Below are 9553 nucleotides of genomic sequence, written 5' to 3'. Positions count from 1 at the left end.
GGCAGTGGAAAAAGAGACAGGCACCTCAGGGACTGGAAAGTGATGCCGTGTTCCTGTCTGCGCGCCGGTGCTGAGCAGGAGGGGAGGAGAGGTGGCTGCGCCAGGCAGCAGGGTAAACCTGAGCGAACTGTGACGTTTGGAGGGGTCCAACCCCACAGAGGTGTCTGATGAAGAGGAGGAAGATGTTCCGCCCTGTGACAGTCTTGTCTCTGCAGGCATTGAATCCCTCCTGGAGCGGCTGGGGGTCCCCCCAGTCCTCCTCGAGAAACATTTCCTTGGGGCACTGGGAGCCCTTTCACTGGAGTGCCCAGTGTGGGCGTGCAACGGCATCCCGCTCCTCCACAGGAGAGCAGCGTGGGGTGGAGCCGCTTTCCTCTCCATTGCCCCCAGTTTCCACCCTCCCCATAGCTATGGGGCAGCGGCGCTGCCAGCAGAGGTTATCGACTGGGAGTCCCCGTGAGAGAAGACCAAAATGTTTAGAGCAAATTAAAAATTGAAAGGCAACGCAGCTCTGCAGCTCTCCCTAAAAGCTGAGGTTAAGCAAAAAAAGAGCAAGGTGTGTGCTCCGGGGACTTGCTAATGGACTTGGGTGATGTGAGGGGTCTGGGGTCAGCCCTGCCGGGTGGATGGAGCCTGGGCAGCCGGCTCTCCCCGCTGCTGGGATGGTGGGAAGTGGGTGCTGGCATTTCAGTGGTGGGAACGTGGGGTCCCCTTGGCTGGGGCCATGCACATGAGAATGGAGCCAGACTGGACCAACTTGAAGGACCCTGGTGCCCCCAGGGTGCGGGAGGGACTGGAAAGGGTAGGGAGTGATGCCCTGGGCAAGGATTTTGTTTTGGGAGAGGGAGGTGGTTTCTGGAAGAGTTTAGCAGGGTGTCTGAGCAGCTGCCTGGCCGTGGCTGTAACCAGGTGCTCCGAGTTGCAAGCGGGCTGTCAGAAAGCGTTCGGCTGGCGGGGAGGGGGCCAGAGGGTGACAGCTCGCTTTGGATGAGCAAAGCGCCGTGGAAGCGGCCCAACGCCTCCCTGCAGCGTGCGGCCGGGCTTGGCAGGAGCTGGGGTGGGGTACCCGGGCTGTGTGCCGGGACACACGGGGTCCCAGGCTGGCCCCTGTGGTGGCTGCTGTCGCTGCGGCTGGTGCTGTCTCAGCGTGGTTGAAATTTTCCAGATCGTTGCATCAGCCTGTCCCCTTCCCGTCCCGCTGTGCTTTTGGGTTGACCCATGCTTTGCAAAGTGGGGTTCAATTCAGTAATTCATTTGGTCTTAAAAACCCAAATCGAGCGCTTCTGACCCCAAAAACCTTTGTCTTTTTATTTTTAGATGTTTTTTTCAGATGGAAATTGAATCTTTTCCTGGTTTGGGGAGGATAAAAGTGCACTCAACCCTGCATCAGATTGCTTCACTTGACCCACAAGTAAATGCTTTTCTTTCCTCTGACCTGGAAGGATTTATTTTTCTTTCCATTTGGCAAGAAAAAGGAAAAAGCCAATTCTCGGTACGGGTCACTGCAAAACAAGGTCTGGAGCTGGAGCTAGCTTTTCAGCCTGAGCACTGTGCCAAAACCCATCAGCTCTTCCCACCACTCCTGAGCACATGCACCGGTCCCTGGAGTGGCTCCCTTTTTCTTGCAGTAAAAAGTCCCACTTTGCTCTGCACTTTGCTGGGAGCAAACAACTACCAGGCAGGAGAACAGCCTCTGGGTTTCAGATGAGTGGAGATGAGGATGGTGCTTGTGTGTTGCTGGCTTTTTGGAGGGTGACTAAGCAGCCACCCCAATGATGGTTCAGGCAAGCTAACTGCCACTTCATCTCTGCAAAAGCCCGTTTGGGGGAGATGCTGAGATATTCCTGCTTGCAGGAAGGAGGGTGGAAGGAGACCTGGGGCAGCAATGCTGCTGGAGCATCCCTCGGGTGGGCAATGGGTCAGTGCTGCCTTTTAGTATAACCAGGGGCTGTGCTCTGGGGTGGACGGGGCTCGGTGCTGGCCGCAAGGGTCTGTGCACACCCCCTCCCACAGAAACAGGGGCTGTGGGTGTCCACCTAAGCACCCACTCGCATCCAAGTGAGGACTCCCGTCTCCTGCCCGCCTTGGACCTGCCTGCTTGGGTGGTTTCCAGCACCAGTGGCACCGCTCCAAGTGCAGTGACCCAAAGGAGAGGGAGAAGGGGGGGGGCGGGGCTTGCAGGTGCTGTTTGGTGCCTTGAGCTCACAGGCAGCAAGAGGAAGGGGCGAGCAGCGCATGGCGTGGGCTGCTCTGCATCCAACGTTTAGGGCAATAGAAGTACCAGCCCACAGGGACCAGTTGGAACTGGGGCTGTTGCTGGTGAAACCCTTGCTGCTGGTGGGGAGAGACTGGCTCCTTTCCACTGGTGATGGGTTGGCAGGGCCAGCGAGGAGGACTTGGGGCGAGCAGCACTCCCCCAGCCCCTGCTGCCCTCACCCTGCCTGCGTGTGGGTTCTTCATCCCCTCCCCACTGCCAGGAGGATTCTTTTCTGGTTCAGCTCTTCCAAAGCAGAAGCTGATTGCAGAGGGGTTGCGATCTCACTTGTGCTTTTAATCCCACTGCTGTCAAGCTCCATTAGGAGGTTTGGCATCATCTTGCTACCTCTGGGGCTGGGCCGCCGCTCGCCCAGCCTGAAATGAGGACAAGCCTGGGCTACACTGGAGCAGGCAGGGGCCGAGGAGGCAGGGATGGTCTAGGGGCCATGGCTGTCTGCGCTGCTCTCCCCAAAGCTTCCAGCTGCTGGGGGGGCTGCAAGCTGGTGTGAGACCAGCTCATCTTGGTGGCCTGGTCGCTTTGGGAGTGGGATGCAGAGAAGTTGGGATGGCAGCAAGTGGCATTCCCCGGGCATTGAGGGTGTTCGAAAACCTTTCGGGCACTGCAGCCTCAGCATGTGCTTTTCTCCACGCAAGGAGCGTGGCTGCGTTTCAGTAACCTGCTGGCGACCTCCCCCTGCTCCCATCGCAGCACATGTGGCTGTTCACGCTGCATGCAGCCGGGCATCCCTTCCCGTGCTGCCGCATGCAGCTCCCAGCGCCTCCCTGGGAGGTAAAACAGCCGGAGAAGGCACTTGCGGGATGGGGAGCTAATGGGCCAGAAACTGGGGCTGAGCATCCTTCCCAGTCTCCAGTCTCGCAAAATGGGCTGCGCAGCTCGGCAGTGGGAGGTGAAGGTGCTGTCGCTCATCCCCCCTGTTGGCCACTGATGGTCTGTGAGCACCTCTGGGGGTTTCCAGGGTGCCAGAGCTCCAGGCTGCGGGGAGGCTGGGGGCTCCCCGAGGACCAGCCAGCTCATCGTCGCTCTTCTGAGCTTGCTCAACAGCAGTTTTGCAGCCCCGTCTGCCTGTGGGCTTGCAGCTATGTGGGAAGGAGTTGATGTATGACAAGAGCACGATGAAGGGCAGGGAAGATGTGAATACAGAGAGCCGGAGCCCTAAAGGTGCCTGGGGACCGGCCGGGTGGTTGTCAGAGTAACATCTCGGTGTTCCCGACCTCCCTGCCAGCTGTGCCTGAGGAGGGGAGAGCTGGGCTGGCCTGCCCGAGGCTCGGCAGGCTCTGCTGTGTCGAGTGTGACTGGAGGGTGGCTGGAGGGTGACTCTGAGAGGCTTCTGGGCAGCCAGGGAGGAGAAAACCTGCCAGGGGCTGCCACCACAGTGGGGTCTTCATTGCTGTGTTGTGCTGGAGTGTAGGGGTGCTGATGCAGGTTGGGTCAGAGCAGCACCTCTGCACCCCCTGCCCCTTGCTGCTGGCCCCTGAGCTTTTTTCTGGCCAGCACACGAGCCTGGCTTTGTCCCCGTGGGTTTGCCACTGCTGTGTGGCATGGATGGCCCCTGGCTGATCTCCGGGAGGATCCTCCAACCAGCCGTGGGGCTTGTGTTACCATGAGCCCAGAGAAGCGATCTGTGTGCGCGTGGTAAGGTCACACTTGGCTGGAAAGAGTTAACTTTCTGCTCTGTTCTTCATTCCCACTCCTCTGAGCATCACCCAAACTCACCCTGGGACCAACAGACTGGGGTGGGCTTGTCCCCATGCCCAGCGTTGGCCCCGCTCAGAGCCGGCTGAACCGCAGGTCCCACAGGGCATGTTTTCCCTACAAACCCAACGCCACGGCTGTGCCCGCAGCGAGCGATGAGCCTCTGCCAAGCAGGGCTGTGGCTTGGCAGGCGCAGAGACCCCTCTGCCGATCGATGTGCCGGGCTGCCCGAGGAAGTCCCGGGCTTGCCTGAGAGCCGACGGGCATCACCTCCCCGCAGCCCCTCTCCCCTAACCAGGGGCTCTTCCCTGGGCACTGGGACAGGGTGAAACCCACGAGGGCAGCTTCTCCTTGCTGGAGAGCCCCAGCTTGCTCGCACGGTGCAGCGTTTCCTTCCCAGTGCTGGCAAAACCTGCTTGGCTCCGTCAGATATTCAGGCTTCATGTTTGTGGGAGGGCAGAAGGGAATGATGTGGTTTGTTGCTGCACCACTAGTGATGGGGAGAGCAGCAGCTCTTTCCCCGTGGGACCCCAGTGTTGGTCAGGTAGAATCCTGCCTCCCCACGGGCGCTGGGCAAAGGGGGGTGAAAATCAACAGTGTTTTTTTAATTTCTCCAAGTTTTCCACGGATGCTGCCATTCTCAGGGCCATCCCAGTGGGTACAGCGGATGTTCTTCCTTCCAGTGTCGCCCCCTTTCCCACTTTTTATCCCAAACTTCCCAGCCCCCCTGCAAGGAAGCCTGCTCCCTTTGTATGGCTCATGCTGTGTCTCCCGGGGAGGATGAACCTGGAGGGATGTGTTTACCCAGCTCAGGGAAAACATCCCACTTTTTGGCTGAACAGTCCAAAATGTGACATGGGACGTTTTCCCCACATCTCAACTATCTCAGGGTAAGTAAAGGGCACCCACAGCCCTTGGCAGGGCTTAGGAGCACATGGATAAAGCTCCATGTTGCACGTTTGCCGCTAAACAAGGAAAATAACAAAGACAGATGGTGAGCAGCAAACGGCTCCTTAACTGCCTTAACTGGGCACTTAAAAATCACAGCACGGGGTGAAAAAAAAGATCTTTCCTGACTGCTCCATATGTGACTTTTAAGTGGCTCATAAATCTGTAAAAGCATCCCTGGCCCGGGGCTGCTCACGCCTGCTGCGCCAATCCCAGGCACCGTGATGCTTCCCGGGTGCCTCGCTCTGCACGTGCCGCTGCTCATGCTGCCGACATCGCGAGGGCCCCTTGGCACTGGGGATGTGCAAGACTCGGGCATCTCGTGGGCTGCACGCGTTTCCCCGCCGTAGCTTCATGTGCTGCCTCTTGATCCCCCTGGGTCCTGGCGCTGCGTCCCGTGCCGCCGGGATGGGGGTACTGAGCTGGCTGGAGGAGGGAAGCTGGAATGGCTCTGGCTCCCAGGCTGGTGCTTGGGGAGCGTGGCAGGTGAGTGCTATCCTGCTGCCTAATTGCACCCCAGGCTGCAAACGGCCCCCCGTCCTGCCCCCAAAAAGGGAGAGGGGGAACGTCGTTGCATCTCTGGATGTAAAATACGCAAGGGCTGAGCAGAAACAGATGCCATTGCGGAAGGCAGCCCTGTGTGTCTCCTGTGCACTGAGGGCATCCTCCCAGCTGGGAGCTTCTAGGTGGCCACATGTGATGAGGAAGGATTATTTTTATTTTTATTTGAGGGAGCGCAACCTCCCTTGACCAGCTCTCGGGAGAGCAACCATTCACCCTGTTAAATGGGCGCGCAGGCACCGCAGCAGGTCTCTCCTCCAGCTTGCTGAGATGAGGGGGGTCCGTGCAGTCCCCTAAACATATCAGATTTGGGGGTGCACAGCTGTGCAGAGACCTCCTGTGACACTGATGCATGGGTTGCAGGATGGGCGCATCCCTGGCTGCATCCCTTTGGTAATGGGGAGAGGTCAGGGCTACTGGGCAGCTCCTGCTGAGTGTTCCTTGTGGGGATGGGCTCGTTTTCCAGTGCTTGTGCAGGCAAAATCGAACCTACCGAGGTGTATAATGACTAATCCACATCTGTCGGGAGTGTGCTGCGGAGGGGAAAGCTGCACATTAACCCTGTGCTCCCCAGAGCCCTCCCCAGGGAGCGGGCAGGCTTGGGAGGCTGCGGTGATCTGTTCCCAGGGCCACGTTTTGGGGGAAGAAAGTGCAATGAAGGCATCACAGCGTCACTCTGAGATGCTGTAACCAGCTCCGTGCATGCTTCTACCCCTGCAACCAGAAACTCAGGAGGGCTGAAGGTTGCTCTGGCTAACTCCCAAGGTCTTTTCCATGCGCTAATGCCCCCGTTTACAGCCCAGGAAGCCTGTTCTTGAGTGCACAAGGCAACTAGATAGCTTCAAACCCATGAGGAGCAGGCTGGATGCTGGCGAGGATGGCATTCTGCACTGTCAGGCTTTTCCTGATTGATACAGTCGCCTCAGGCTCTGCTAAAAATGAAAATAAAAGCAAGATCCAGCATACAGCAAAATAAATCCCCATGCCAGCAGCCGTGGGTTCAGCCTCTGAGCATCCTCCGGCATCAGCGTTTTGGGCGGATGGAAACGATTGCCTGAACAGGAAGGAAATTATTGATGTGCCAAAGTGCAGGGGTGTAAGGTTTAATAACACAAGGGCAGCCGTCAGCACCAGGCTTCATGCACTGTCCACATCTCTGCAGCATGGCTGTGTCTGTGTGTGCGCGCACGTGGAAGGCTGGCAGGGTTTGCATGTGCAGATATTGCTGCAGGACCTGAACGAAGATTCACTGCATTATTTAGCTGAACGTTCACCCTAACAGCTAAGAGAGCGGAGTATCAGTGTGCAGTGGCAAAGTCTGCGGGCTTAGATTTTTTGCAAGAGAGGAAAACCAGAAGGGGATAAAAGAATTTTATGGTTTTGTTTTAAAACTAGTCAGTAAAATCCTTTTCAGTGCTGGGAAGAAGGAATCTCCTAAAACCCACACGAGCTTCCCAGGCTGATAGGAGTTTAGCTGCAATACTTAAAAGCTTTCAAGTCAGTTGTACGCATGGGTACCGCAGTGTCTGGGGGCAGCGGAGGGTGAGAAGCTGGCAGGTTTATGATCCCGAATGGCCAGGGTGGGTGTGCAGCCAGGGCGTGAGCAGGCTGAGCTGCATGTGATGCCCCAGGGAGAGCAGACACCGAGGTGCCAGTGAGGCAGGGGTGCTTTGCAGGGGCTTTGTGTCCCCCTTGCCCCAAAAGAAACTGAAACAAGAACTTGGAAAAGTGTTTTGGATCAAACTGCTCCTCAATGTGTCAGCAGCGCTAACCCCAAGCATTCCAAATGTGCCAGCTGGGCTTCTCAAACCCTGAATTTTATTTAAAACCACATTGACTGAAAAGAACAACTTTGGGTTTAATTTTCTTCCCTGCTGCGGAGCATCTGGCGCTCCCATTTCTGAGTTTTTCCCAGCCACCACGAAGGCGGGAATCCCACCTTTTGTGTTCTGTTTGGTCACCCATGCACTGCTTTAAAAACTAATGCAATGACGATAGGAAACATGGCTTCGGGGCAAAAAATGAGACGGGCAGCAAAATCACATGAGCTGATAACCCTGCTCGCCGGAGCGATGCTGCTTCACGTTTGTTTTGTTCGGATTTTCCGCAGCACTTGCCTGCTTTGGGCCAGAGCCACGGGGGTGATGGGGGAGCGCAGTCTGGATCTGGGCAACCTCAGCCCAGCATTACCAAGTGACTCCTTAATCCCACAGAAACTCTTTTCCACATCCATTCATGGAAACGGTGAAATGCCAGTTCCTGAATTAGCCATAATAATGCCTCCTGTGGCCCTGGCAGTGCTTTCCAAGGGGAGAAGCAGCAATCCCTGCATCCTGGGCTGTCATCACCTCCTCGCATCCTGCCCAGAGCAGCCCAAGAAATGACCTTCTCACTTCTCCTGGCCTCCTCCTCCTCCGTCCTCACCTGGATGTCTCTAATTCACATCCCTTCAGCAGCTCTGGAGCCCACCTAAGGAAAAACGCATCTCTACTAGCCGCCACAGAAATACTCCGCGTGCTCGCTTTTCTTGCTCAGTGCTTCTCCATGTTTACCAGCCCTCTGATGTGCTGGAGTCGGTAATGCGGATTTCTGTATCGGCAGGGGAATAGGGAGGCTTCCCCCGCCGGCCCAGGCTGCAAGCGGCCGTACATGTGCGCCGCGCAGCCGGCAGGCGCTCGGATCCTGCGGCACAGAGGGTAAGTGCTGTGACAGGAGCCACTTATCTCGCCTTTGCATTTCATAATTCGTCCCGCCCTTTTGCAAAAGGCACAAAGCTGTTAGCATCCAAACGAGTGTTTATTTCCTCCTGGCTCAGCTCTGCCACCGGATCCCGGGGAGAAAGCGGGTCGGGCTCCTGGCACCGGCAGCAAGCAGCTGCAAGGGCTGGGCTGGAACACTGGGGAGAGCAATCCGTGCCCAACGGGATGCCCTGGCTGATGGCAAGGGTGATGGAGGAGAAGGTGGAGGGTGTTTTCTCCCCAGCTTTGGAGCTTGCTCTACAGGGAGGAAAAGTGTCGGTGGTGTCCCTTGCTTAGAAATGGAGAAACTGAGGCACAGGAGGCTTCAACTGAGTCACTGTAGCAGAGGTCTTGCATTAATCCTGCCCAGCTGCGCTGCCTCGCAGCGGCTCTTGTGCCCTGTAGAGACCAAAATCAGGCAAAAATAGGTGAACACACATTTCTCCTTGCACAGTAACCCTCAAGCTCACAGCAGTCAGCTGGTGGTGCAAGGCATGAGATTCAATTATCTTTATCGTAGCTCGCAGACGAGAGCAGCTCTCTTGTTTGGGAAGGTGATGCCAGCTGCAAGCTGTACCTTCTCCAGCTTAAATTCTTGGTTTGGAGCTTCAAAGCTTCCCAGCAGCTGGAAACACTTACTGGGGGCAGCACCTTTCTGTGTGCTTGTGTTTGTGCCTCCCTGGTGTCAGCGTGTGCTTGGGGCCAGGCAGCGATGAAGCCGACGTAGGTACAAAGGTGGCTCTGTTTTACAAGCAGTTGTGGGGAGGGGGGCAAACTTGTCTGAAAAATAGCGGGTCGGCTTGGCATCTCCCCCCTGGCCCCAGCTCAGCCCTCTGGCAGCGGTGTGATGGGTTTTGCCCCTGGCTGTTCGCAGTGCCAGACCCCTGCCTGTGCTGGCGGCCAGGAGCTGTCATTACCTGGGACACGGTGGGATGGATCCAGCAGGAGCCACAGCCTCCGGACCCCAGCATGGGGCTGAGGCGGGGACACCGATGGGGCTGGGGGGCTTGGGGGGGGGGGGGCTGCAGGGCTGGATTTGGGGATGCTGCAGGTTTGATAGTGCCTGGGGTGCTGCAGGACTTCGCTTTGGGGGTGCCCTGGGAGTACCCGGGAGTTTGGGGTTGCGCAGGGAATGCTGCCGATGTGTGCCCTCCCCCCCCCCCCGGTGTACGCTGGGGGGCTGCCCCCCTGTGCTCCCCACCGTGGGGCAGGCTTCTGGGGAGTCGGGGGGGGCCGTGGCCCGGCGCCCCCAGCCTGGCTGCTCGGCGGGGGAGTTTCGGGAGCAAAGACGCGTCTGCGCCCCCCTGCAGCGAGCGGCGGGGGCCGGGGGCGGTGC

The sequence above is a fragment of the Falco rusticolus genome, chromosome 11 (genome assembly GCF_015220075.1).
Source record: "Falco rusticolus isolate bFalRus1 chromosome 11, bFalRus1.pri, whole genome shotgun sequence".
Lineage (NCBI taxonomy): Eukaryota > Metazoa > Chordata > Aves > Falconiformes > Falconidae > Falco > Falco rusticolus.
This window is presented reverse-complemented; position numbering follows the sequence as displayed.